This window comes from Pleurodeles waltl, chromosome 4_1 (genome assembly GCF_031143425.1).
Source record: "Pleurodeles waltl isolate 20211129_DDA chromosome 4_1, aPleWal1.hap1.20221129, whole genome shotgun sequence".
Taxonomy (NCBI): Eukaryota; Metazoa; Chordata; class Amphibia; order Caudata; family Salamandridae; genus Pleurodeles; species Pleurodeles waltl.
This window is the reverse complement of record NC_090442.1, coordinates 892246448-892274386: the sequence shown is the minus strand read 5'-3', so window position 1 is coordinate 892274386 and position 27939 is coordinate 892246448.

Below are 27939 nucleotides of genomic sequence, written 5' to 3'. Positions count from 1 at the left end.
TTCAGGACATTATTTCAATTTTTCCCAACTTCACATGATATCTGAAGACTCTGACAAAGTCCTCAGCTAATCCCTACAACGCCGCTGGAAGCACAGTTGACAGGTCTGCAGTATACACCATTAGATCATCCGCATACATTGCTACCTTTTTCTCCCAGCGCCTCACCTGAACTGAGATATTGCGGGATCTTGTCTTATTTTCCAGGCAAGGGGTTCTAGGTATAAATCAAATAACAGCGGGGAAAAGGACATCCCTGTCTGGTACCTCTAGATATCCCAAAAGACTATCACCCTATTAAATTTGTCACCAAAGTTATAATGCCTCAAGATCAGACTTAAATACTTCCAGTTAACCCTATCAAAGGCCTTCTTAGCATCCAGAATTACAATACCTCGGGGAGCCATGTAAGTGGTAGCCAAATCTATTGACCCAACCATGTTAAAAGTCAGTCCATGTAAATATCTGCCTTTAATAAAGCCTTTCTGATCCACATGAATCAAGCTGTTCACTACCCCATTCAGTCTATCCCCCAATATTTTTGCATGTAGCTTGTAGTCGCTGTTCAGCAATGATATAGGCCTGTATGACTGGAACTTAACCGGGTTCTTGCCTGGCTTCAAAATCAATGAGATGGTTGCCTCATTTCAAGAAATCGGTATGGGGGAGCCTTCCCCAAATATCCTTGTAAATAGTTCTAACATAAATGGTGCTACTGCCTCCCCAAAAACTTTGTAGATTTCCACCAAGAGACTGTCTGGGCCCATTGCTTTCCCTCCTTTACTTCCCTTTAGGTCTGCTCTTATTTCCTCTAAGATTATTGGTTTATTCAGAAGAAGCTGCTCATCCTGTGAGAGCCTAGGGAGTATATCCTTTCCTAACCTTTCCTAACCAATTTCGTACCTCTTCCTCCCAGACACTTAATTCTTCTGCATAAAGCTGTGAAAAGAACTTCAAAAAAGAGCTATCTTTTCGTTCTCTGTCTGTGGTCCTATCCCCTGTCTGGTCAAGCTCAATTTCCTTGACACAGTTCCTCACTTGGTCTTTTTTAATCTTCTAGGCTAGCAACTTCCCTGGACTTTCTCCATTTTCAAAGTGAGCCAGCTTACTCGCCTCCCATTTGTTTGTGATTTTTGATTGTAATAACTCCTCAAGTTGCTGCTTCAAATCGCCAAGTTTATTGAGCAATACCTTCTTTTCATTATCCTCCATACTCATTGTAAATTGGTTCCTACACTTTCCCATTTCTGTAACATATCTTATCCCTGTACTGCTTATTTTTATAGCTAGCTAAACTCTTGATTTTCCCATGTGGGACCACTTTAAAAGTATCCCATACCACGTTGGCCGGAGCTGACCCTAAATTAGCCTTAAAAAACGTCTCTACCTCTATACGTAGCTGGAATGTGACTCCCTCATCCAACAATAACGTACAATCTAACGTCCACCTCCTACTTCCTTTATCCCTTAATAGCCTCATTTTTAATGCGACAGCCCGTGGTCCAACAAGTGGGCAGGCAGGTATGCTATATCCGCTACAGAATCACACCACAGCTGATCCACTAAGAAGTAATCAATTTGTGAGGCGTGCCCATATTTTTTATTATTATACAAGAAGGCCTGTTTCCTGCCTGCTCTCTGCCTCCACAGATCACACAATCGCAGGTCCCTCATCATCCCTCTCAAATACTGCTGAGACTTTGGGCTTGCTACTGATCTACATTTTGTAGATCTGTCCAATTTGCTATCTAAAACCACATAAAAGTCTCCTGCCATTTTAATTGGATCAGTGAAGTCCAAGAGCTGAGCGAACATCTTTCTGAGAGGCTCTATGTCATCGCAATTAGGGCCATAGTACCCCTCCAGCGTGATATTCCTTCCTAATATCTGTGATTTCACTATTATCCACCCACATGCTATATCTGATTTTACTCCTATTATTACTGCATTAGCCTCGTGCTTAATCAAGATAACCACACCCTTAGTGTTGAAATTGTGCTCGGTGCAGAGACAATGGTGAACCAACTTTTGCACCTTAAACAACTCCATTCATTCATCTCTCGTTAGATGTGTTTCTTGCAGAATTAGCACTTGGGAAAGGGAGTCCCTCAGGAACTGTAGAATCCTATCCCTTCTACCTCTTGTCCTTAGACCATTCACGTTCCATGACAATATCTGAACATCTCTACCCTGGTCCCCTGGCCCACCCCAATGTTACCCAACAGTTGCGGTTAACTTGATAATAACTAAAGTGCATGAGGTTCCTGTTTTCCTAATTATTGTTCCGCATGTTCCCCACCCAGTGCCCCTCCCCTTCCCCACCATCGTGCCCTGGGAGAACCCTCCCTGCATAATGGACTGGTGTTAGTCCAATTTTACAATGCTTTGGGTTTTTATCACGGGCGTATCAATCTAACTTTCTAACGTTTCTTGACACCCCTGCTTTTAATAACCTCCAACAACTCGTCTGCTGCTTTAACTTCCCTTATATTATACATCTTGTTATTATACATAACTCTGAAGGCAGCCGGAAATTTAAGTTGCACTGATGCACCAAACCTTTTTAATTCATCCATCAGTCTCCCTTGCTGCAACTGTTTGTTTATTGTTACCCTGGACAAGTCGGACCTAATCTCAAATGAGAAATCTTCTCCTCTTAAAGTTTTCAGACTGAGCGCTTTAGTCAGTATCTTATCCTTCAGTGTGTATATTTGAAAATGTATTAAGATTTTACAGGGCTTTTTACTACTAGGGTTTCTCTTTAAAGAATCTTTGTGGATCCTCTGGATGTCACTCGCTATTTCTTCAGGACTTTCCTTCAATGAAAGTGTGGATTTTAATAGAGACCTAAAATACAGTTTAGGATTGACCTTGATTATTGAGCAGGTTGTTTGTGAGGTTGTTGTGTCTTAGAGTTGTGTTTTTTTAGCTAAAATATCGGCTGAGATTTAACTGGTCTAATAGAGTCTAAATCATTTTCCTGATATGGCATGTGGCTTCAGTGTAGTCATCTATATTCGCCTTGATGTTTGCCTGTATTTCTTGTGTGGCATGAGATATATCCTTTGGGATTTTTGCTGGGCAGTTACATTGATTGACAAGCTGACTGTAGAGTATTAGTACAGGGCAGTTGTAGACAGCAATCATAGCAATAGGGGATCAGTCCACCATATGTCCTCTCGAAACTTGCAGCACATAACAAAATGCGCTCTCTGCTTATGATTTGCAAACTAGTTATGACTACTTAAGGGATAGTACCTCCAGTACTGTAGCAAATCTGACAGCAAAGATCCCAAGTTATTGTACTTTTCAGCAGGTCATACCCTTCTAATCAGCTACTTCATAGCGCCTACTTGTTTTTACTGTGTCCCAGTTTTACTACCCTGAGACAATTTGAAAGTGACATAGATAAGGTAGCATAAATAGTGCCTTATGGCAATTCATAAAGCACTGTAACTTTAGTTTCTTGGATGCCATAACTAACAATACACTGCAGTGCGAGAGCTACCCTATGGTGTTTATTTTTTTACTTTATTTTTTTGTATATGTTTATTGAGAAGTACATGTCAATATATAAACTGTGTTAAAAAGAGAAACAATAAATCAAATTATGGCCACATATGAAAAATATTATGAAATATTAACTTCTCAGATTTCTAAACACAAAAAACATTATACATATATCAATAAATGCAATGGCAATGTATGAGATCATTTATAAGGCATCCATCTGTGCATTAACTCTTAGAAGTAGACCTATAAAAGAAAATCTGGTAAGAAAGAATTATGCAATATGTATTAAACCATATGTTATAGGTTGTTAGAAGATAGTTGAGATAGTAATATCATACAAATCCACATATATAACATTTGAAATGGAGATATTCCTGCCAATTCAACAGCGTTGAATTAGTGAGCAGTTAGTCCTACTTAAAATAACAGTGTTAATGGGTGAAGTGTCAATTGTCTTTATAATAACCGCATGACTCAAAAAAATAATAAAAATGTCTTAATAAGGATAGGAGGCCTATGGTGTTTACTTATTTGTCCTTTCACATTTTCTCTAATCTAAAGGTGTTGTATGAGCTACTGACAGCCGGCTTTCATATGTAGGGAATACCAAGACCTACGGTTTCTCTCAACCCCATCCCGCGGGGATGGCTTCAGTAGGGAAAACATGCCCATGCAATGTTGCCCAGTACTCTTCACAGTCATAAGCCAAGTTCGAAGATGCAAATAGGAAGGACCAGCAAAGGAGCATTGCTAATTGCCTGAGTGCATTTTGGAATACAGAAAGGAGGAGCCTCAGACTGGAACAAGAAATGAAGATGGTTTTTTTCAAGCCGACGCCAGGAGGATTGTCCATCTCAGTTTTAATTCCAGGCAATGAGATGTGAATAAACCTTCACTTCTGGAGTTGTGTTTACTGACAGTTAGATTGTACTGCAGAGTTGAGAAAAGAGCGGGGGAAAGCAAAGAAACCGATGTTCGTTGCTTGCATTATATAGAAATGCATGAAATAGGTCAAGTGAAAAAATGAGTACTGGGATGAGCTTGAGTAGCAGTGCCTAAATATACCTCAGTCATTATTTCTTTAGACCTTTCCTTCTGTTGTAATTTTAAAAGAGACCAGCTGGACACCTCTTTGTATTTCAGGCAGACTACCCTTTTTTGGTCTGGTTTGACAGTTCAACCAGCTGCAGAGCTATTGTTTCCATTATATAGAGAGTGGCCTTTGGGTCAGCCCATATTAGCCATTGGCTTTTTGTGCCAAGGCCACTTCAGCCATTGACTTGAAACCTTGACCATAACATCTTGTTTCAGTACAGAGGAGTATTTTACTCTCACCTTATGCTACTGACTGATGGGTTTCTCATTCCACCTCTCATGAAGTGTGCCCCTGCAATACACAGGAGACAATATTATGCCTGATAAGTAAACATCAAACATTTTGTCACATTCAGCTCTACATTATTGTTTTTTACCTAAATGAATAATTTCCATTTCACTGCAGTGTACGTTTAACTTACCTAGTAAGTGTTGACTTTTGCTGTTGCTATAAGCCACCCTTTGTTTTCTTTACAATTATACTCCTAATGAAATCAATAAATGGCAGCTTTATCTTGTTGTATAAACAATCTAATGTAACATTTTCTCTTTCAAAACCCTTTTCAGTCACCCGAGCATGTCTTCCTGACACAGTCGGTGTTCCTACTGTTTACACTTATATGCTTTGGAAATTAACTCTGGCATTGTAATACTACTCAGTGTTTTTGCAATGCATGTCTCAGCACTGTTGTGATTGTAATTTAGGGTTGCTAATGTACACTGCTCAATGTATATGTTATACATTATTGAAAAAGCAATTATGTTAAGCGATTTAAGTAAACATTTTATGTTTGCAATATCAAGTCCTGTAACTGTTTTGTTGCAGTCGCTCCACTTTTCACAAAGAAATGGAACAAGCTACCATTTCAAAATCACTGAGAAGACGACATAGATAAATTGTATATACACTTTATTATGGCTTTTCACAAACTTAGCACACATGTGATAAAGTACGGGGAATATTCCATTTGGCAGTAGGGTAATATTTTTCATGTTTTTAGATCTGGCTTATACCACATGTAATCACAAACACAAGACCTCTAGGAAACACTACCAAGTGGGAGTCTTTTTCAGCCCACATATTGGTTACTTTGGATACAGCATTTGATTGGGCAGATTTTGTATATGTACGCTGAGAAAGAGTGCTTGTTATAGTCCTATTGGCTTCCTAAATATTTTCCCTCACCTAAGATGACCACCACAACAAAATGTAATTATTCGGTGGCATGCTTAGGAAAACTCTTCATTATTTTACAGTGATATAGACTAAGAGAGTTGCTGTCATGTTTTTACGTGAAGCTGATGTGCTTCACATAGTGAAAGTTGCAAAGTGAGCACTCCAGAAGACCTATCATTTTCATGACAGGCAGTCCGTGGCTAAACATTTTTTAGGGGTCACCAGAGTTCGGCGGGACAATAATGTGCAAGGTGGCTAGGATGAAGAGTTGTCAGAAATTCATCAATTCCTAGTGCACTGTACAGAAGTGCTCCTGTGCTGTAACATTTACACTCTCCTTACTTACATTTAGACTTGCCTCTGAGGCATGTCTGGCTGTCCTGGACCAATTAGTGGACGCAGAGGACCAGGAAATGACAGTTGTACTGATCTAACAAGAGTCAGCCCATAACTATCAGTCTTCACATTTGTGAGTACCTGGCAGGCCCGGTAAAGTGTCTCTCCTCCTGCCGGGTCTTCTACATTTTTGCAGTGAGAGGGTCCAATGGTTCTCCATATGCAACTCTCCTGCCCTCTTCCCTCCCCTGGTTGCTGGTCTTGCAAGGCAGTCCTCTCATCCCTCCCCTACCCTAACCTTCCCCAGGGGTCTCACAATGTTTACCTTCTACCTTCTATCTAGTTATGTCATACCCCACCAGGCAGTTCAGCTCTTCTGTTCTGTGACGGATCAGTGGGTCCTGAAATGCTGAATTGACTCCTTCATTCATTATGGGCTCCACTATGCAGCCCTCCTACTCTGTTAACACAGTTAACACTCCACGCAACTCCCCTCAACCTTCCTGTGGATCTTGCAATGCAATACAGTCCTCCCATCTTTTTATGTCTTCGTCGAACCTTTCCTCTCGCCTGTTATGGGAGCGCCTAGCAGTCCTCTAATGCTTTCCCTCCTGCCCCAAAAGGGTGGGCAGCATGAATGCACTTTATAAGCTGTGACTGTCTGAGTGTGGGAGTGTGCTTGTGTGAGCGGTGTGTCTGTGTGAGTGGAGGTCAGGGATGTGTAAACATTGTGTGTGAGTCTAGGTTGAACACTGTCTGCTGTGTGAGCATAGCGAGTGTTGTTCCTCCTGTGTGTTTGTAGGGTGGGCAATATATCTGCTGTTTGTGAGCCCACCCACTCCTGCCTATCTTCCCCCGCCCCCCACTTGTTCATTCTGTTATGGTATCCTCTCAGGTCTCCCTGTGATCCTTTCTGAAGAGAGTATTTCTGCAAAATAAAGGGAGGTTGTCAGTGACTGAAGAGCGAGATGTGTCTTAGTGCAGGATGAGTGGTGTGATGTTTCTGTGTGAGTTCATGGTGTGAGTGGGTTACCTGTGTGAGAGCATGATGTGAGTGGTGGGCCTGTGTGAGTGTGTGGTGAGCAGTGGACAATGTGAGTGCTGGGGGATTGATCAGTCTCTGTAATTGTATGGTACATTTCAGGACTGGGTAAGTGCAAGGTGACTAGCAGGGTAAATACCTTGGCTGTTTATGCGTATAGTAGATAGGCAGGCCTGTTTGACTGCAGGGTTGGTGGTCGGTTTCCTTGACAGCATGAGTGTTAGGTGGTTGCAGGATAAGGGATGTAGCAGCATGACTTCATGAGTGTGGGTCTGCCTATGTTAGTGCTAGGTGTGCCTATGTGAGTACACAGTGAGAGGTATCACTGTGTAAATGTAGGGTGGGGGTGACTGTATGAGCATGGGGTGAGAGGTATGACTCTAAGTGTGAGGAGAGGGGAGAGGAGTCTGACTCCGAGTGTGGGATGAGGGGTATTTGTGTGGGTGAGAGTGTTATGCCTGTGTGTAGGGAGGTTAGGACTGTATCTGTGCAAGTATTGAGTGATCGATGTGACTGTGTGAGTGTCAGAAATGCTGTGCCTGTGTGGAGGTAGTGTGAGCACTGTCAGTGTAGGGTGATCATTGTGTGAGTGTAAGAGGAGCGCTGTGTGTGTGAATTTTCTGTGAAAACTGTTTGTACTGTGTGTAAGCTACGCTGAGTTCTTTGTCTGCTTTGTGTGCACAGTGCCTCTATGGGTGTTGAGCAAGTGCTGTGCCTGTGTGAGAGCTATGCCTCTATGAAAGTAGAGTGAGTGATATGCCTGTGTGAAGGTACAGTGTGCCCAGTGTCTTTGTGAGAGCAGGGTCAGTACTGTGCCTGTTTGAATGTAGAGTGTGTACTGTTTGAGTATGTATAGGGTGAGCATTGTGTGAGTGTGTGCAGGGTGAGTCCTGTGTTTGCTGTGTGTGAGAGTAGGGTGGGCCAGGATGAGCATTATGGGGCATGTGTAAGAGCCCCTAGAACCACTGGAGTGTCACTTTGCCAGATGCTCCAGTGGTGCTAACCTCTGCTCCATATTTGCAAGGCATAATGCTTTTTGTGGTGTTATGCCTTCTTTTAATTATTGGCCCTTCTGATGCCGTTTTCTGCATCAGAGGAGCGTGCAATGGGTGTTGCTGTGGGCGTGCCACAGCAACGCCCATTGCATTTTGCTGCTGCCTCAGATTTATGAGATTTTGCCCCAGAGGTGGCGTTAACATTGCACAACAAGGAGAAATACTTTTACTACTCCTCGTTTTTTGCTTTTTCTATGCCTGCTGCATTCTGCAGCATGCATAGAAAGAGCAAAATGCCAGAAATTATTGCTTATGTGCAGGAAAGTGCCCCTTCCTGCACATAAACGATCATTTCAAAATGAGGCTTTCTGCATCACACACAGAAGAGCCAAATCACCATTATGTTGATGTGCAGGAAGGGACACCTTCCCGCACATAAACAATCACACCTCTCAATGCAGACATCCTTGCATCATGATGCAAGGATGCCTGCGTTGGCAGCTACATTTAGCGCAGTGCAGGGGACAACAGAGGGGTGCCCCGTATTCAATTAACCCCTTCTGTGCCCAGGACGTAATGGTTACGTCCTGAGGCACAGTGCTGCTGTGCCCAGGACGTAACCATTACGTCCTGTGCACAGAGCCCAGAGGGAGCGCTCTCGCTCCCTCTGTGGGGTTCCCCCCCACCCCCCCAAGTCAGGGATGGAAGGGGAAGCCCTTCCCCTCCCACCCCCGACCCCCCCAACCCCCCCTGTGACGTCAGCGCGCGAGCGCGCGCTGATTAGTCACAGGGTCTCCCCCATCGCGCTGGAAGCAGAGCTTCCAGCGCGATTGAAAAAGAAATGCTTTTGCATTTCTTTTTCAATCCCATGGGGGAGGCCCCGAGAGGCTTCAAAGGGAAGGAAATGTATTTCCTTCCCTTTGAAGTCTCTCACAGGTTTCAAAAGCCGAATTGCTTGCAATCCGGCTTTTGAAACCCCACTAGACACCAGGGATTTTTTTTTCTTTTCTTGAAATTGGCAAAAGGGAGCGACCCATTGGGCAAGGGTCGCTCCCAGGGGGGCATTTTTTTAGGAAGGCCTTTTCTGCCCCCCCTGGGGGCAGATTGGCCTATTATTAGGCCGATCTGCCCCCAGGGGGGGCAGAAACCTCTAGGCACCAGGGACCTTTTTTTTTTTTTTTTTTTTGTGTTGAATTCTTTTTTTTTAGGTGGGGAGCGATCCCTTAGGCAAGGGTCGCTCCCCTACGGGGCAATATATATTTAGGCCATTTCTGCCCCCCTTGGGGGCAGATTGGCCTATTTTGATAAGGCCAATCTGCCCCCAAGGGGGGCAGAAACCATTAGACACCAGGGAGTTTGTTTTTGCGCGCGAATGTCACGCAACAAAGCGACCCCTTTGGCAAGGGTCGCTCCCAGGGGGGGCAATTTTTTGGGAAGGCCTTTTCTGCCCCCCCTGGGGGCAGATCGGCCTATTATTAGGCCGATCTGCCCCCAGGGGGGGAAGAAACCTCTAGGCGCCAGGGCAAATTTTTTTTTGTGTTTTTTTTTTTGTTCTTTTTTTTTTTTTAGAGATGGGGAGCGACCCATCAGGGAAGGGTCGCTCCCCTGGGGGGCAAATTGTATTTAGACCATTTCTGCCCCCCTGGGGGCAGATTGGCCGATTTTAGGTCAATCTGCCCCCAAGGGGGCAGAAACCACTAGGCACCGGGGATTTGTTTTTTGGCGCCAATGTCACGCAGGGGGAGCGACCCCGTAGGCAAGGGTCGCTCCCGGGGGGGGGGTGGGGGTTGGGGGGGCAAATTTATTTTAGGCCATTTCTGCCCCCCCGGGGGACAGATCGGCCTATTATTAGGCCGAACTGCCCCCGGGGGGGTGGGGGCAGAACACTCTAGGCGCCAGGGCAATTTTTTTTTTGTGTTTTTTTTTTTTTGTTGTTTCTTTTTTTAGAGATGGGGAGCGACCCATCAGGCAAGGGTCGCTCCCCTGGGGGGGCAAATTGTATTTAGACCATTTCTGCCCCCTGGGGGCAGATTGGCCAATTTTAGGTCAATCTGCCCCCATGGGGGCAGAAATCACTAGGCACCGGGGATTTGTTTTTTGGCGCCAATGTCACGCAGGGGGAGCGACCCCGTAGGCAAGGGTCGCTCCCGGGGGGGGTGAGGGTTGGGGGGGCAAATTTATTTTAGGCCATTTCTGCCCCCCCGGGGGACAGATCGGCCTATTATTAGGCCGAACTGCCCCCGGGGGGGGGGGGCAGAACACTCTAGGCGCCAGGGCAATTTTTTTTTTGTGTTTTTTTTTTTTTTGTTGTTTCTTTTTTTAGAGATGGGGAGCGACCCATCAGGCAAGGGTCACTCCCCTGGGGGGGCAAATTGTATTTAGACCATTTCTGCCCCCCTGGGGGCAGATTGGCCAATTTTAGGTCAATCTGCCCCCAAGGGGGCAGAAACCACTAGGCACCGGGGATTTGTTTTTTGGCGCCAATGTCACGCAGGGGGAGCGACCCCGTAGGCAAGGGTCGCTCCCGGGGGGTGGGGAGGTGGGGATTGGGGGGGCAAATTTATTTTAGGCCATTTCTGCCCCCCCGGGGGACAGATCGGCCTATTATTAGGCCGAACTGCCCCCCGGGGGGGGGGCAGAACACTCTAGGCGCCAGGGCAATTTTTTTTGTTGTGTGTTTTTTTTTTGTTGTTTCATTTTTTAGAGATGGGGAGCGACCCATCAGGCAAGGGTCGCTCCCCTGGGGGGGCAAATTGTATTTAGACCATTTCTGCCCCCCTGGGGGCAGATTGGCCAATTTTAGGTCAATCTGCCCCCAAGGGGGCAGAAACCACTAGGCACCGGGGATTTGTTTTTTGGCGCCAATGTCACGCAGGGGGAGCGACCCCGTAGGCAAGGGTCGCTCCCGGGGGGGGGTTGGTGGGGGGGCAAATTTATTTTAGGCCATTTCTGCCCCCCCGGGGGACAGATCGGCCTATTATTAGGCCGAACTGCCCCCCGGGGGGGGGGGGGCAGAACACTCTAGGCGCCAGGGCAATTTTTTTTTTGTGTGTTTTTTTTTGTTGTTTCTTTTTTTAGAGATGGGGAGCGACCCATCAGGCAAGGGTCGCTCCCCTGGGGGGGGGCAAATTGTATTTAGACCATTTCTGCCCCCCTGGGGGCAGATTGGCCAATTTTAGGTCAATCTTCCCCCAAGGGGGCAGAAACCACTAGGCACCGGGGATTTGTTTTTTGGCGCCAATGTCACGCAGGGGGAGCGACCCCGTAGGCAAGGGTCGCTCCCGGGGGGGGGATGGGGGTTGGGGGGGGCAAATTTATTTTAGGCAATTTCTGCCCCCCCTGGGGGACAGATCGGCCTATTATTAGGCCGAACTGCCCCCGGGGGGGGGGGCAGAACACTCTAGGCACCAGGTCAGTTTTTTTTTTGTGTTTTTTTTTTTTTTTGTTGTTTCTTTTTTTAGATATGGGGAGCGACCCATCAGGCAAGGGTCGCTCCCCTGGGGGGGGGGCAAATTGTATTTAGACCATTTCTGCCCCCCTGGGGGCAGATTGGCCAATTTTAGGTCAATCTGCCCCCAAGGGGGCAGAAACCACTAGGCACCGGGGATTTGTTTTTTGGCGCCAATGTCACGCAGGGGGAGCGACCCCGTAGGCAAGGGTCGCTCCCGGGGGGGGGGTGGGTGTTGGGGGGGCAAATTTATTTTCAGGCCGATCTGCCCCCGGGGGGGGGGGGGGCAGAAACCTCTAGGCGCCAGGGGAATATTTCTTTTTTTCTGTTTTTTTTTTCTTTGTTTTTTTTTTTTAGAGATGGGGAGCGACCCATCAGGCAAAAGTCGCTCCCCTGGGGGACAAATTGTATTTAGGCCATTTCTGCCCCCCTTGGGGGCAGATTGGCTGAGTTTAGGTCAACCTGCCCCCAAGGGGGCAGAAACCACTAGGCACTGGGGATTTGTTTTTTGGTGCCAATGTCACGCAGGGGGAGCGACCCCGTAGGCAAGGGTCGCTCCCGGCGGGGGAGGGTGGGGGTTGGGGGGGCAAATTTATTTTAGGGCATTTCTGCCCCCCCCCCCCTGGGGCCGGCTGAGCTACAGGCCAAACACCACAGGTAGGCACCTTGCAAAAAAAACCTCTGTTTTCAGTGAAAAAATATGTTGTGTCCACGTTGTGTTTTGGGCCATTTCCTTTTGTGGGCGCTAGGCCTACCAACAGAAGTGATGTACCATTTTTATCGAGAGACTTAGGGGAACGCTGGGTGGAAGGAAATTTGTGGCTCCTCTCAGATTCCAGAACTTTCTGTCACCGAAATGAGAGGAAAAAGTGTTTTTTGGGCCAAATTTTGATGTTTGCAAAGGATTCTGGGTAACATAACCTGGTCAGAGCCCCGCAAGTCACCCCATCTTGGATTCCCCTGGGTTTCTAGTTTTCAAAAATGCACTGGTTTGCTAGGTTTCCTCAGGTGTCGGCTGAGCTACAGGCCAAAATCCACAGGTAGGCACTGCTTTTTATAAAAAAATGTGATGTGTCCACGTTGTGTTTTGGGCCCTTTCCTTTCGTGGGCGCTAGTCCTACCCACACAAGTGAGGTATCATTTTTATCGGGAGACTTGGGGGAACGCTGGGTAGAAGGAAATTTGTGGCTCCTCTCAGATTCCAGAACTTTCTGCCACAGAAATGTGAGTGACATGTGTATTTTTAGCCAAATTTTGAGGTTTGCAAAGGATTCTGGGTAACAGAACCTGGTCCGAGCCCCGCAAGTCACCCCTCCTTGGATTCCCCTAGGTCTCTAGTTTTCAGAAATGCACAGGTTTGGTAGGTTTCCCTAGGTGCCAGCTGAGCTAGAGGCCAAAATCTACAGGTAGGCACTTCGCAAAAAACACCTCTGTTTTTTTCCAAAATTTAGGATGTGTCCACGTTGCGCTTTGGGGTGTTTCCTGTCGCCGGCGCTAGGCCTACCCACGCAATGAGGTATCATTTTTATCGGGAGACTTGTGGGAACGCTGGGTGGAAGGAAATTTGTAGCTCTTCTCAGATTTCAGAACTTTCTGCCACAGAAATGTGAGGGACATGTGTTTTTTTAGCCAAATTTTGAGGTTTGCAAAGGATTCTGGGTAACAGAACCTGGTCCGAGCCACACAAGTCACCCCTCCTTGGATTCCCCTAGGTCTCTAGTTTTCAGAAATGTACAGGTTTGGTAGGTTTCCCTAGGTGGCGGCTGAGCTAGAGGCCAAAATCTCCAGGTAGTCACTTTGCTAAAAACAGCTCTGTTTTCTGTGATATGTCCACGTTGTGTTTTGGGGCATATCCTGTCGCGGGCGCTAGGCCTACCCACACAAGTGAGGTATCATTTTTATCGGGAGACGTGGGGGAACGCTGGGTGGAAGGAAATTTGTGGCTCCTCTCAGATTCCAGAACTTTCTGCCACAGAAATGTGAGGAACATGTGTTTTTTTAGCCAAATTTTGAGGTTTGCAAAGGATTCTGGGTAACAGAACCTGGTCCGAGCCACACAAGTCACCCCTCCTTGGATTCCCCTAGGTCTCTAGTTTTCAGAAATGCACAGGTTTGGTAGGTTTCCCTAGGTGCCGGCTGAGCTAGAGGCCAAAATCTACAGGTAGTCACTTTGCTAAAAACAGCTCTGTTTTCTGTGATATGTCCACGTTGTGTTTTGGGGCATATCCTGTCGCGGGCGCTAGGCCTACCCACACAAGTGAGGTATCATTTGTATCGGGAGACGTGGGGGAACGCTGGGTGGAAGGAAATTTGTGGCTCCTCTCAGATTCCAGAACTTTCTGCCACAGAAATGTGAGGAACATGTGTTTTTTTAGCCAAATTTTGAGGTTTGCAAAGGATTCTGGGTAACATAACCTGGTCAGAGCCCCGCAAGTCACCCCATCTTGGATTCCCCTGGGTTTCTAGTTTTCAAAAATGCACTGGTTTGCTAGGTTTCCTCAGGTGTCGGCTGAGCTACAGGCCAAAATCCACAGGTAGGCACTGCTTTTTATAAAAAAATGTGATGTGTCCACGTTGTGTTTTGGGCCCTTTCCTTTCGTGGGCCCTAGTCCTACCCACACAAGTGAGGTATCATTTTTATCGGGAGACTTGGGGGAACGCTGGGTAGAAGGAAATTTGTGGCTCCTCTCAGATTCCAGAACTTTCTGCCACAGAAATGTGAGTGACATGTGTATTTTTAGCCAAATTTTGAGGTTTGCAAAGGATTCTGGGTAACAGAACCTGGTCCGAGCCCCGCAAGTCACCCCTCCTTGGATTCCCCTAGGTCTCTAGTTTTCAGAAATGCACAGGTTTGGTAGGTTTCCCTAGGTGCCAGCTGAGCTAGAGGCCAAAATCTACAGGTAGGCACTTCGCAAAAAACACCTCTGTTTTTTTCCAAAATTTAGGATGTGTCCACGTTGCGCTTTGGGGTGTTTCCTGTCGCCGGCGCTAGGCCTACCCACGCAAGTGAGGTATCATTTTTATCGGGAGACTTGTGGGAACGCTGGGTGGAAGGAAATTTGTAGCTCTTCTCAGATTTCAGAACTTTCTGCCACAGAAATGTGAGGGACATGTGTTTTTTTAGCCAAATTTTGAGGTTTGCAAAGGATTCTGGGTAACAGAACCTGGTCCGAGCCACACAAGTCACCCCTCCTTGGATTCCCCTAGGTCTCTAGTTTTCAGAAATGTACAGGTTTGGTAGGTTTCCCTAGGTGGCGGCTGAGCTAGAGGCCAAAATCTCCAGGTAGTCACTTTGCTAAAAACAGCTCTGTTTTCTGTGATGTGTCCACGTTGTGTTTTGGGGCATATCCTGTCGCGGGCGCTAGGCCTACCCACACAAGTGAGGTATCATTTTTATCGGGAGACGTGGGGGAACGCTGGGTGGAAGGAAATTTGTGGCTCCTCTCAGATTCCAGAACTTTCTGCCACAGAAATGTGAGGAACATGTGTTTTTTTAGCCAAATTTTGAGGTTTGCAAAGGATTCTGGGTAACAGAACCTGGTTCGAGCCACACAAGTCACCCCTCCTTGGATTCCCCTAGGTCTCTAGTTTTCAGAAATGCACAGGTTTGGTAGGTTTCCCTAGGTGCCGGCTGAGCTAGAGGCCAAAATCTACAGGTAGTCACTTTGCTAAAAACAGCTCTGTTTTCTGTGATATGTCCACGTTGTGTTTTGGGGCATATCCTGTCGCGGGCGCTAGGCCTACCCACACAAGTGAGGTATCATTTGTATCGGGAGACGTGGGGGAACGCTGGGTGGAAGGAAATTTGTGGCTCCTCTCAGATTCCAGAACTTTCTGCCACAGAAATGTGAGGAACATGTGTTTTTTTAGCCAAATTTTGAGGTTTGCAAAGGATTCTGGGTAACAGAACCTGGTCCGAGCCCCGCAAGTCACCCCTCCTTGGATTCCCCTAGGTCTCTAGTTTTCAGAAATGCACAGGTTTGGTAGGTTTCCCTAGGTTGCGGCTGAGCTAGAGGCCAAAATCTACAGGTAGTCACTTTGCTAAAAACAGCTCTGTTTTCTGTGATATGTCCACGTTGTGTTTTGGGGCATATCCTGTCGCGGGCGCTAGGCCTACCCACACAAGTGAGGAATCATTTTTATCGGGAGACGTGGGGGAACGCTGGGTGGAAGGAAATTTGTGGCTCCTCTCAGATTCCAGAACTTTCTGCCACAGAAATGTGAGGAACATGTGTTTTTTTAGCCAAATTTTGAGGTTTGCAAAGGATTCTGGGTAACAGAACCTGGTCCGAGCCCCGCAAGTCACCCCTCCTTGGATTCCCCTAGGTCTCTAGTTTTCAGAAATCCACAGGTTTGGTAGGTTTCCCTAGGTGGCGGCTGAGCTAGAGGCCAAAATCTACAGGTAGTCACTTTGCTAAAAACAGCTCTGTTTTCTGTGATATGTCCACGTTGTGTTTTGGGGCATATCCTGTCGCGGGCGCTAGGCCTACCCACACAAGTGAGGTATCATTTTTATCGGGAGACGTGGGGGAATGCTGGGTGGAAGGAAATTTGTGGCTCCTCTCAGATTCCAGAACTTTCTGCCACAGAAATGTGAGGAACATGTGTTTTTTTAGCCAAATTTTGAGGTTTGCAAAGGATTCTGGGTAACAGAACCTGGTCCGAGCCCCGCAAGTCACCCCTCCTTGGATTCCCCTAGGTCTCTAGTTTTCAGAAATGCACAGGTTTGGTAGGTTTCCCTAGGTGGCGGCTGAGCTAGAGGCCAAAATCTACAGGTAGTCACTTTGCTAAAAACAGCTCTGTTTTCTGTGATATGTCCACGTTGTGTTTTGGGGCATATCCTGTCGCGGGCGCTAGGCCTACCCACACAAGTGAGGTATCATTTTTATCGGGAGACGTGGGGGAACGCTGGGTGGAAGGAAATTTGTGGCTCCTCTCAGATTCCAGAACTTTCTGCCACAGAAATGTGAGGAACATGTGTTTTTTTAGCCAAATTTTGAGGTTTGCAAAGGATTCTGGGTAACAGAACCTGGTCCGAGCCCCGTAAGTCACCCCTCCTTGGATTCCCCTATGTCTCTAGTTTTCAGAAATGCACAGGTTTGGTAGGTTTCCCTAGGTGGCGGCTGAGCTAGAGGCCAAAATCTACAGGTAGTCACTTTGCTAAAAACAGCTCTGTTTTCTGTGATATGTCCACGTTGTGTTTTGGGGCATATCCTGTCGCGGGCGCTAGGCCTACCCACACAAGTGAGGTATCATTTTTATCGGGAGACGTGGGGGAACGCTGGGTGGAAGGAAATTTGTGGCTCCTCTCAGATTCCAGAACTTTCTGCCACAGAAATGTGAGGAACATGTGTTTTTTTAGCCAAATTTTGAGGTTTGCAAAGGATTCTGGGTAACAGAACCTGGTCCGAGCCACACAAGTCACCCCTCCTTGGATTCCCCTAGGTCTCTAGTTTTCAGAAATGCACAGGTTTGGTAGGTTTCCCTATGTGGCGGCTGAGCTAGAGGCCAAAATCTACAGGTAGTCACTTTGCTAAAAACAGCTCTGTTTTCTGTGATATGTCCACGTTGTGTTTTGGGGCATATCCTGTCGCGGGTGCTAGGCCTACCCACACAAGTGAGGTATCATTTTTATCGGGAGACGTGGGGGAACGCTGGGTGGAAGGAAATTTGTGGCTCCTCTCAGATTCCAGAACTTTCTGCCACAGAAATGTGAGGAACATGTGTTTTTTTAGCCAAATTTTGAGGTTTGCAAAGGATTCTGGGTAACAGAACCTGGTCCGAGCCACACAAGTCACCCCTCCTTGGATTCCCCTAGGTCTCTAGTTTTCAGAAATGCACAGGTTTGGTAGGTTTCCCTAGGTGGCGGCTGAGCTAGAGGCCAAAATCTACAGGTAGTCACTTTGCTAAAAACAGCTCTGTTTTCTGTGATGTGTCCACGTTGTGTTTTGGGGCATATCCTGTCGCGGGTGCTAGGCCTACCCACACAAGTGAGGTACCATTTTTATCGGGAGACTTGGGGGAACATAGATTAGCAAAACAAGTACTATTGCCCCTTGTCTTTCTCTACATTTTTTCCTTCCAAATATAGGAGTGTGTGTAAAAAAGACATCTATTTGAGAAATTCCCTGTAATTCACGTGCTACTATGGTCACCCCGGAATTCAGAGATGTGCAAATAACCACTGCTCCTCAACACCTTATCTTGTGCCCTTTTTGGAAATGCAAAGGTTTTCTTGATAGCAATTTTTTACTCCTTATATTTCAGCAAATGAATTGCTGTATACCCGGTATAGAATGAAAACGCACTGCAGGGTGCAGCTCATTTATTGGCTCTGGGTTCCTCGGGTTCTTGATGAACCTACAAACCCTATATATCCCCGCAACCAGAGGAGTCCAGCAGACGTAACGGTATATTGCTTTTGATAATCTGACATTGCAGGGAAAAGTTACAGAGTAAAACGTAGAGAAAAATTGATGGTTTTTTCACCTCAATTTCAATATTTTTCTTTTTCAGCTGTTATTTTCTGTAGGAAACCCTTGTAGGATCTACACAAATGACCCCTTGCTGAATTCAGAATTTTATCTACTTTTCAGAAATGTTTAGGTTTCTGGGATCCAGCATTGGTTTCATGACCATTCCTGTCACTGACTGGAAGGAGGCTGAAAGCACAAAAAATTGCACAAATGGGGTATGCCCCAGTAAAATGCCAAAATTGTGTTGAAAAATTGGGTTTTCTGATTCAAGTCTGCCTGTTCCTGAAAGCTGGGAAGCTGCTGAGTTTAGCACTGCAAACCCTTTGTTGATGCCATTTTCAGGGGAAAAACCACAAGCCTTCTTCTGCAGCCACTTTTTCCAATTTTTTTGATAAAAACGAAATTTTCACTGTATTTTGGCCAATTTCTTGGCCTCCTTCAGGGGAACCCACAAAGTCTGGGTACCTCTAGAATCCCTAGGATGTTGGAAAAAAAGGACGCAAATTTGGCTTGGTTAGCTTATGTGGACAAAAAGTTATGAGGGCCTAAGCGCAAACTGCCCCAAATAGGCAAAAAAAGGCCCGGCACAGGAGGGGGAAAAGGCCTGGCAGCGAAGGGGTTAAATACAGTGCATCCTTGCGTTGTGAAAATAACAACAATAACAATTTTGGCGCAGAGTCGCTCTCCGTCATTCTCCCATCATCATGGGCCTATGTCTGTTGTGCATAAGCGTAGGATGAGCACTTTGACTGCTGTGTGAGCGTAAGATGAGCATTATCCATGAGTAAGTGAAGGCCACGCACTGTATGAGTATAGACCTAGAGCTGTGCTTGTGTAATTTTCGAGTGAGTGGTATGCAGTTTATAAGTGGACGGTAGCTTTAATGTAGCTTTAATGTGGCGACACTTGAAACACAGTTATGAAAAAATGCTGCTTTGTGATTATTTTAGTACATTAAAGCCAGACCTTTTGGCATCCCTAATACTTGTTCTGCCTTTTCATTATTAACTCCCGGTGAAGTTAAGGGACCATAAAATGTGAGGGTCTATGTCGCTTTAATTTTAATAGTGGAAAACGTGTGTTGTTTTCAAAGCCCCAGAGAAGAACAGTGGCGGGAAGAGTGCACATACCGAGATGACAATTATGTCATCTCGGTATGGTAGTAGCCTTTTCTCATTTGTAATTGCTGTGCGTACATGTTTTATTTAATGGAAGATTATCACCAGAATGTCAGCACGGTTCTAAGAAGCACGTTTACAGTACGTCTTTTTCTTCGGTTTAAAAGGGCAGGGTCGGAGATAAGCAATTTTTTATCTGTAAAGCAAATATTTAGTGTTCCACAATCCGTATGCTTGTGCAAACTTTGTCAAGTGTTGGTGAGACAAGAGGAAAGAATAAGAGATACACTTTGAAATGGTCCATAAATGTCAGTTTACCTCTGCCACATATTTCTCACAGTTAAGTAAAGTTTCCAAATTTTGCACAATTTATTGTTGTTGACCTGTTCAATAATTTGGTGCAGATCAAATGGGATTTTTAGACAGTCTTGTGCAGTACTATTGTGTTCGGAAGCAAGGATGGTGAGAGATGAGTTTGATAGCAGCGGATATTCGCCTTGCCACCAATCTTCAGGGTGGTGAATTGAGTACCATAACTTTATACTGAGAAAGTGCCACTTACAGTGCCTAGAAGTAGAAGAACTACAGTATGTTGTGCTATATAAAACACAAACATATTTAATGATTGTGAGAAAGTACATTATTAGTTGGGTGGAAGGTAGTTCACCTCAAATGATAAAGGCAGTATTCTTTTGAGGTCATTTAAGGTTTCAGTAATTTGAACCTCAGCTTAACCATGGAAGTTGTGACACAGAGCAGAGGGGCTTAACTTAAGAAAATGTGTAAAGAATTTAGAAGTACCAAAAGCTAAAAAGTCAAAAGCCTGGAGTTTGTATACACAGAGCCATGGATGTAAATCAAATGCTGCTCCAGGCAGAGATTTAGCAAAATGGTCTCAGCTTTTCGGATTAGGCAGGAGGAGTACACTCTGACACCAGACAAGGGTTCCAGGACCCCAGGAACAGCACTTGGGCATTTCAGGCCTACTCAGAGGTGACCTTTAATTATTTAAAAGGCAGGGTAAAGCTGGTCAAAAGGGGTTATTTTGACAAGACAAATTTGCAGTTTAAACCTGCACAGCGAGGGTATTGTGGAAGACCTGTAGTCATGTTTTGTATTGTCACTTTAGTGCTGGAACAATGTGTACTGCTGTTCCCTAGTGACATTTATATTACAGGCCTTGGGTAAATGTTTCTACCATATTCCAGCGACTTATAGGTAAATTAAATGTGCCAATTAGGTGTATAGCCAATGTTGACATTGTTTAGGAGTCAGAGAACATGCACTGGGGCTTGGTTAGCAGAATCCCAGCACACAGCAAGAAAACCAGCAGCATCAGTCCAAAGGAAAATGAGGGTAATCATGCAAAAAGAGGTATTGTCATACAATGATCATTTATACACAACTGTGACCATGCAGGTGAGTGAGACACTAGTAATGCTCGCATTGCCTTCCCTCATTTACTAGCTACAACTAACATCAGCAGTTTTGTTATTCTAGAGTAGCATTATGTTAGTAGGCCACAGGTAAGAACAATGTCAGTGCTTGAGAATCCCGCCATATCTGCCCTGAGCACGCAGGTGATGAGAAGGCATGTGGGTAAAATGTTTTCCTTTACTTTTTTGTTCTATCACTTATTTTCTTGAAGTCAGTTGCTCAACCTAAGATCAGCAGATTTGACACTGAAGTGTAAGTGTTATTATTCTTTCAAACTAAGTAGGAGAACAATCGTTTAATCTAGCTGGTGCTGCCCCCAATTCTAAGCTGCATTTAAGGATTTGTAATGGAGGCTGGCTGATGTGTATTCAACACATTTTTGTAAAACATCACTTTGCAAGTATGATGCCTTGATGCATTACAATTGGTAAGTGCCTTTTTACCAATTAACTAATAACAGAAACACCCACACTTTGAAAACTGTCTGAGAAGATAGCACAGATAAATGATGAATACACTATAGCACGGCCTTCGTGGTTTGAATGACATGAGTATAGTGCAAAGACATTTGGTCTGGCATTAAATGTGCTAATACATGCAACACATGTACAAACACTGTTTGCATGCATTAGCACATTAAACCCAGGCATTTTGGCTTTTCCAGTGCTTGCTAAAGTAGTAAATGTGACTGTCTATGAGAAATATGTAGCTGGGAATCCACATGGACATAACATAAAAATTCTGTGTTTGTCTGAGAGCATGTAGCAACCAGTTTGTCATATTTTTAGTAACCAATGACTTCAGTGATTGAACTCTGCAATTGCGATCACAGATACAAATAGAAATTTGTATCTTGACGTACACTATCAAAACTGATTTTTCATTATGCAGTACTTGCTACCTTCATTAAAACACATCAAGTATTTTCTTTCACAGAGACACTTTTCAAAAACATAAAGGCAGAACATGGAGGACTTGCGATTACAAACTATGACAGCCTTCATGATAAAACAGTGTAAAACAAGCCATCTTGGCTGAGACTAACAACACTAATTTATATCCAATGAATACACCTGGAGCAGGCACTCTTCCACTGACAGATTTTTTTTACATTTTGGGCTTAATTGCTAAATATTTCAGAAAGACTGCTAATGCTTTATGTGTTATGCTTATGAACACAAAGAGTAATGAACAACAGTTGTTAATGTACCAGTTAATGAACGTTCACTTGGGACTAGAGGATAGATCCAGTAGAATATGATTGCAATTCAAGCATAACTCTGTACAGAGCTGGTTTCTCTGATGAGTAACTTGTGAGCTACTGGTAGCTCACTACCTAAATGTAACGTGCTGTCCTGTGTTCAGTCTAGCCTACTAAGTAGGAATATATTGCTTGCCTCATTTACTATATGGATACCAAAATTAAGGCTGTATATTTGAGTTGAAAATGTGGTATTCTCAAAATTCATAAGCCAATATTTGGAGAAAAATTTGACAATTATATTTGAGTGATAAATTATGTAGTGTTGGGCAGACTTACATACACATATCATATCTTGGTGCCAAAGGCATTCCAGCTGTAACTTTCATGCTTTTTATGTCACTGCTGCAACCCTGCATGTTGCAACGAGTTGATCACTGCAGGTAATGTTTCATAGGATGGCCACTAATGTAATCTTGTCTCTTGTGGTTCTTTTACAACACTATTAATATCAGTAGATTAGCATAGATTTATTGAATTTAAGTAAGTCTTATTACAGAAACATTTGAAAACCATTTGTCTAGAGAAACGACAATGAATGCATATTTTAATGACCTAAGGGTAGATCCTATGGTTCTGAATGTAAGATAGTATGCCTGCACTAGTATGTTCAAAGAGCTCACTTTTCAAAAGGAACTCACTAATTCAGAAAGATGACAAGAAAATCATAGGAGAAAATTAGTGGGTAATATGCAGCCTTTTGAGTGGATGAAAGAGCACCTCAAGTGAAGCAGTGAAAGATGTATTACTGTTTATAAGTACTGCCGTCTGGTTGCTTGGAGTAGCACAAAGTTTGTGTTGACTTATGCAGTCAGCCGGAACTACTCTACCTTACACAAATCCTGAGTGTACCACCTTGAGTAGATGTCTTGAGATGGTCATTAATGATCACGTTGAGTTTTCAACTCAACTACAGTTACAGTTATTCCTATCTATGAGGTGTGTTATTTGATGCAGCTAAAGAAGAAGGACCTTTATGTCCTGATAATGGGATGTCTATGATGGTGTATTCCTCCTGATTATCACCGACTATGTGATTTCTCCAAATTACCCACCAGTTGTATCTCCTCTTTTGCCGCGTTTTTTACAGATTTTTGTTTCCATGAACGAAGATATGGTAGGGGACGGAGGGAAGTGTTTAAAGAGAATGAATGTACGGCTATGTTGAGCAGAGGCTTCTGGACAAGCTGGGGAGGAATGTGACTACTAGAAAGGCAATGTTCTTGATGCAGACACGTACAAAGCAATTGCAAGAGCAGAATCATTGTTCTTCTCTTTGAGTTGTTGTGTTCCTGTGAAGTCGCAACTGTCATTCAATTACTGTCCGATACATTTAATCAAACCCATCTTTGAGTTTTCAAAAATCATGGTTATTTATATAATATTGCAGTCTATTACATTATAAACCTGTTACTGTACATTCTCATTGCTTCATGAGAGAGATCACCAGTTCATTTTGTACTGTATTGTTTCACATTAAAACTTCATCACCACTTCCAAAGTTCTGTCCTCCAGGGCACCATTGCACTAGTCGTTTTATGGAGGAGGGAAAGGTCTATGAAGTTACTTTGAAGAAGTACACAGATGGCCAACCACCTTTGAGTTGACTTGTCGATGCTCTATTATTTATTATTTTGTAAAACCAAATGATAAACCTAAAACATAAAAAAGACAGGAGTTGAAAAAGAGGAATTAGAGGCTTCAAAATGTCAAAAATTATGTATGCAATAGAGTGTATCCTGTCACGAACAGCAATGGGGGTCAGGTAAGCAAAGGGTGCAGGTTTTGGTAGGTGTGTGGCAGTTTGTTGTACATCTCTACTACCAGTATTGGAATGAAAACTGCAATAAAAAACTACACTGCAATATAGTAGGTACTGTTCAATTGGTGGGTGGTATAGCTTATTCTGCAATGTAAATGGAAGAACCAGATATGGGTAATGTACTTCAGTCCAGGGTACATGGTTGAAGTAAAAATGTAACTTTTTAAAACCTGACATGCCTGACTCTCTTTAGAAATGTTTATTGACCACCGAATAATGTAGAAGGTGGCACTTAATAACTGCATGGCTAAGAACTCAGTGAAGAAATAGTGTTTCATTTATACAAATTGATTAGTGTGTTAAAGGATCTCTGTGTAATATAGCGCGAGGTTAAAATGGTAGTGTTTATGAGTACCCTTAATGCAGTGTTGCTTTAAGTATGAGGAAGGTGAAGCTGGCGTGAGTACAGTATGAGAGGAATAAGTATGTAGTTATGCTAAACCGTTTACTTCTGCATGAATTTAACAGTGTACCTCATGATCACAAGCATCTGTAGAAATCTGCAATTTCCGACTCGCAAACAGGTATCCAGCAAGAAGAAGCGACTCCATTTTGCGACTCGCAAATGAAGTCGCACCGCAGATTGTGAGTCTGCTGTTTGCGAGGTCGCCACAGGAGCATTGATGAACTTAAGAAAAGATGGTATGACCTGCGCTCCCGGACCAAGGAGAGGGTGGCAGAGCACCTCCAGGAGATGAGGGGCACTGGAGGAGGCCCATCTACCGTACCACCACCCACAGCCTTGGAGGAAAGAGTGCAAGAGACCCTGGAGCCAGAGGCAGTGTCTGGAATAGGAGAGCTGGACATGTCAGCGCCAGGACCATCAACCAGTGAGTACCATGAAACATGCATGTACACCAATATCTGCCATACCCCCACCCACCTAGTACACAGCAGCATGCACAACCAAAATAGCTCCATTTCAGAGTAGCAACCACCAGAATGGTGCATTATGGGCAATGTAGTCAAGTAGGCAGCTGATAGGCAACAGTTTATTAGGAAGCATACAACAGATGGTAGATACTGACAGTGTGTTCCCTATGTCCCACATGTCTCCCACAAGACACCACCTCCAGCCACACCATTCAGGGGTCAGAGGTCAGCCACCAGGCAGCACAGAACCCAGGAGCAGCCACCACAGGGATCTGCACCACCCAACAACAGTCCCCTCCAGATGCACCAGTGGCCATAGTGGAGATAGACCCAGCACCCGGTCCCAGCCACAGTGTCAGCCAACAGGACGCAGATGCACCACCGCGTCGCAGGCGACGTGTCCTTGTCCCGACAGTGTCACAGGGAGATGTAGGGGATGCCTCCATGTCCGACGCCGAGGCTGCACTCATTGAAGGTCGGCGCCTGCAGACAAGGCAAATGAGACGGATTTCAGGGGCCATGCGGCGAATGGAAAGGAATCAGACAACAGGGCTGGCACAGGTCCACACAGAGCTACAACACCTTAACAGTAATGTAGGTGACGTGGCGCTCTCCATCAGACAATTAGTGGCTGAACTTGTCACGGAGAGATAGAGGGTGCAAGGCGCCGTGACCGGCAACTAATCCACTGACTAGACCGCATGGCTGCCTCCATCGTCCGCCTGGCTGTAAATACCACAGGGCTGTCACGCCGCACAGTCAGCCTACAGGTAGGCATGGGCCACTTTGCCAGCGATGTGGCTCGCGGCCTGGGACGCATAAGCCACGCTGTGGACATGATGGAGGCACGACAGGTGGCTAGGGGCGTGGCAGTCACGCCGTAAGACATTGAGGAGGGCTCTACTATAAGTAGTGCATCTGCCACAGACACCAGGGTGTTGCGTAGTGGAAGTGCACGGCAGGGATCTGCAGACGCTCCAGGCACCAGCCATGCTGGGCGTCCCAGGCGTAGGATGTGAGCTACGCACTGACAAACAATGGAGGCACATGAGGTTAATGTGTCCTCATAGCAGGTGGACTTTTACAGCCCCTGATCAATAGTTAATTTCAATAGTTTTTTGGTTCACATCATTAAAGTTCTTGTTTGTTCCACTTCACACCTGGGCTCTTTGTGTGTGACATTCGTGTTTGTGGTGACAGTTGCCATGTACCTTCCAAAGTATTGGTTTGCAATGTGGTCCCGTCTCTGTCTGCCTTGATTTGCAATGCTTCTATCACCATGATGGCGATGTGGTAGCTCTTGCTCGTCATCCTCCAAATCTGGGTCTTCTGGTGTGAGATGTAGACCACGTCTGGTGGCAATGTTGTGCAGTATAGCGCATGCGCCAACGACCTTGAATGCTGTTATTGGGGCATACTGGAGGGCACCTCCACTTCTGTGGAGGCATCTGAATCTTGCCTTCAACAGTCCAAAGGTCCTCTCTATAATATTTCGGGTCCTCCTATGTGCATTGTTGTATCGCCTCTCTGTCTCATTGCTGGGTGTTAAGTATGGGGTAAGTATCCATGGTCGTAGTGCATATGCACTGTCACCTGTTTGGCACAAAATGAACATTGTTAGCTGGGCATAGATGGTTTCCACATTGACCTGTGTGTATGTCTGCAAGGTGTATTCAGGGATACCTAGGAGATATCCGTCTCCAAACTCCCCACGTTCTAGGCGTTGGTGTATCTCACTGTGCCTGAAAATGTAGGAGTCATGTGTACTCCCTGGAAATTTGGCTACCATGTCAGTTATAACATAATGGGCGTCACATACCACATGGATGTTCAGTGAGTGGGTACACTTCCGGTTGCGGAACAGATATTCCAGATTTGCATGAGGGAAGTTGGCAATCCTGTAGAATTCCAACTTGGTGCTGTTGATTTCTGCCTCATTCCTGGGTAGGTATATGTATCTGGACATGTGTGTGAGTATGGCATCTAGGAATGCTCTGAAGAACCGTGAGAGTGTGCTCCCACCTGCCACAGCAATGACCCCCTGATAGCTACCCGAGGCCAAGAGGTGCAGTGAGCATAGCACTTGTACATGTGTGGGGATGGCGCTGCCGCGCACAGTCTGGAGATGCAGCTGTGGATTGAGTAGATCTATTAATTCTAATATTGCTGCACTGCTGAATCTGTATTTATCATTTATCTCCTCCTCAGTTTGTCGGAAAAGTGTCTGTCTGGTTCAGTATATCTTCTCCTGTCTCTGGCTCCTCCTCCTCATCTGCTGTGCGGCGTGGGCTCTCCTCCTCCTTGCTATCACATATATCTCCGCCATCTTGAGTGACCCAGGTGCCTTCTGGGTCTCCTTTTATACTTTGGTTCTGGTTACCACCTGCTCTGAGTTGGTGGTAAATTGGAAGTGCAAAATGGGCTTTTTGCGACTAGTCGCAATTTGCGAGTGGCTATTTCATATGGTTTGCGACTCACAAATTGCGACTTCCTATTTGCAGGTCGCAAAATGGGGTCGCAATTTTTGCGAGTCGGTAATGGCTCGGGCCGCAATTTGCGATTCCGAAATTGGGTTTTTGCATCCCATTTCCGATTATGCGGGTCGCAAATTGCGATTCGGGCCATTTGCGACTCGCAAAAGTTTGCTACATCTGGCCCTAAACCTCCAGCTTTGGAAAGACACATGTCACTTATCCTTTCTGCTTTAGTTCTCTTTTCCGTTTTCAATACTGTCAGTTTCCTCAGATGGATGCATTGCCTGCACATTATCTCCAGTTAAGTAATCTACACTCTTTCTTCTCCCAGTGACAAGCTGCATTGGGAATTCCACCGTCCACTGTGATCTAAAACGTGTGTCACTGAAGACCACGTGGTCTTGAGGTACAAGCTGTGCAAACAAATAATATAGAGTTATTGTTACAAATCAATGCAAACTACAGTATGTAGGTCACATAGTCAGAAGTCCCCTATAGCACTGTTGTTCGCCGCTTTTATGAGCATCAGGCTGTTTTGTACGGGCAAGATTATGATTTATGTTAAGGTTTATGGTATGAACTGCATAAAGATCCACAATATATAGTATGATAAATCATTACATTATTATTCAACCTCACCTACCAGACCAAGGTTCTTCTGAGAACTTCAGGAACCATGCCAAGCTGTGTAGCATAAAAGATTAAAAATGCGTACCTAAAAAAATTGGATACCTTTAAAACACTTTATTAAGCATGATATGCCTTTGATTGATTGATTGATTGGTTGACTGGGATTTCTTAAGTGTGACACCTACCCAAGATTGTCCCAGTCCTCATGTGCCCAAAGTGGACCAATTGAATCCACAACCAGATC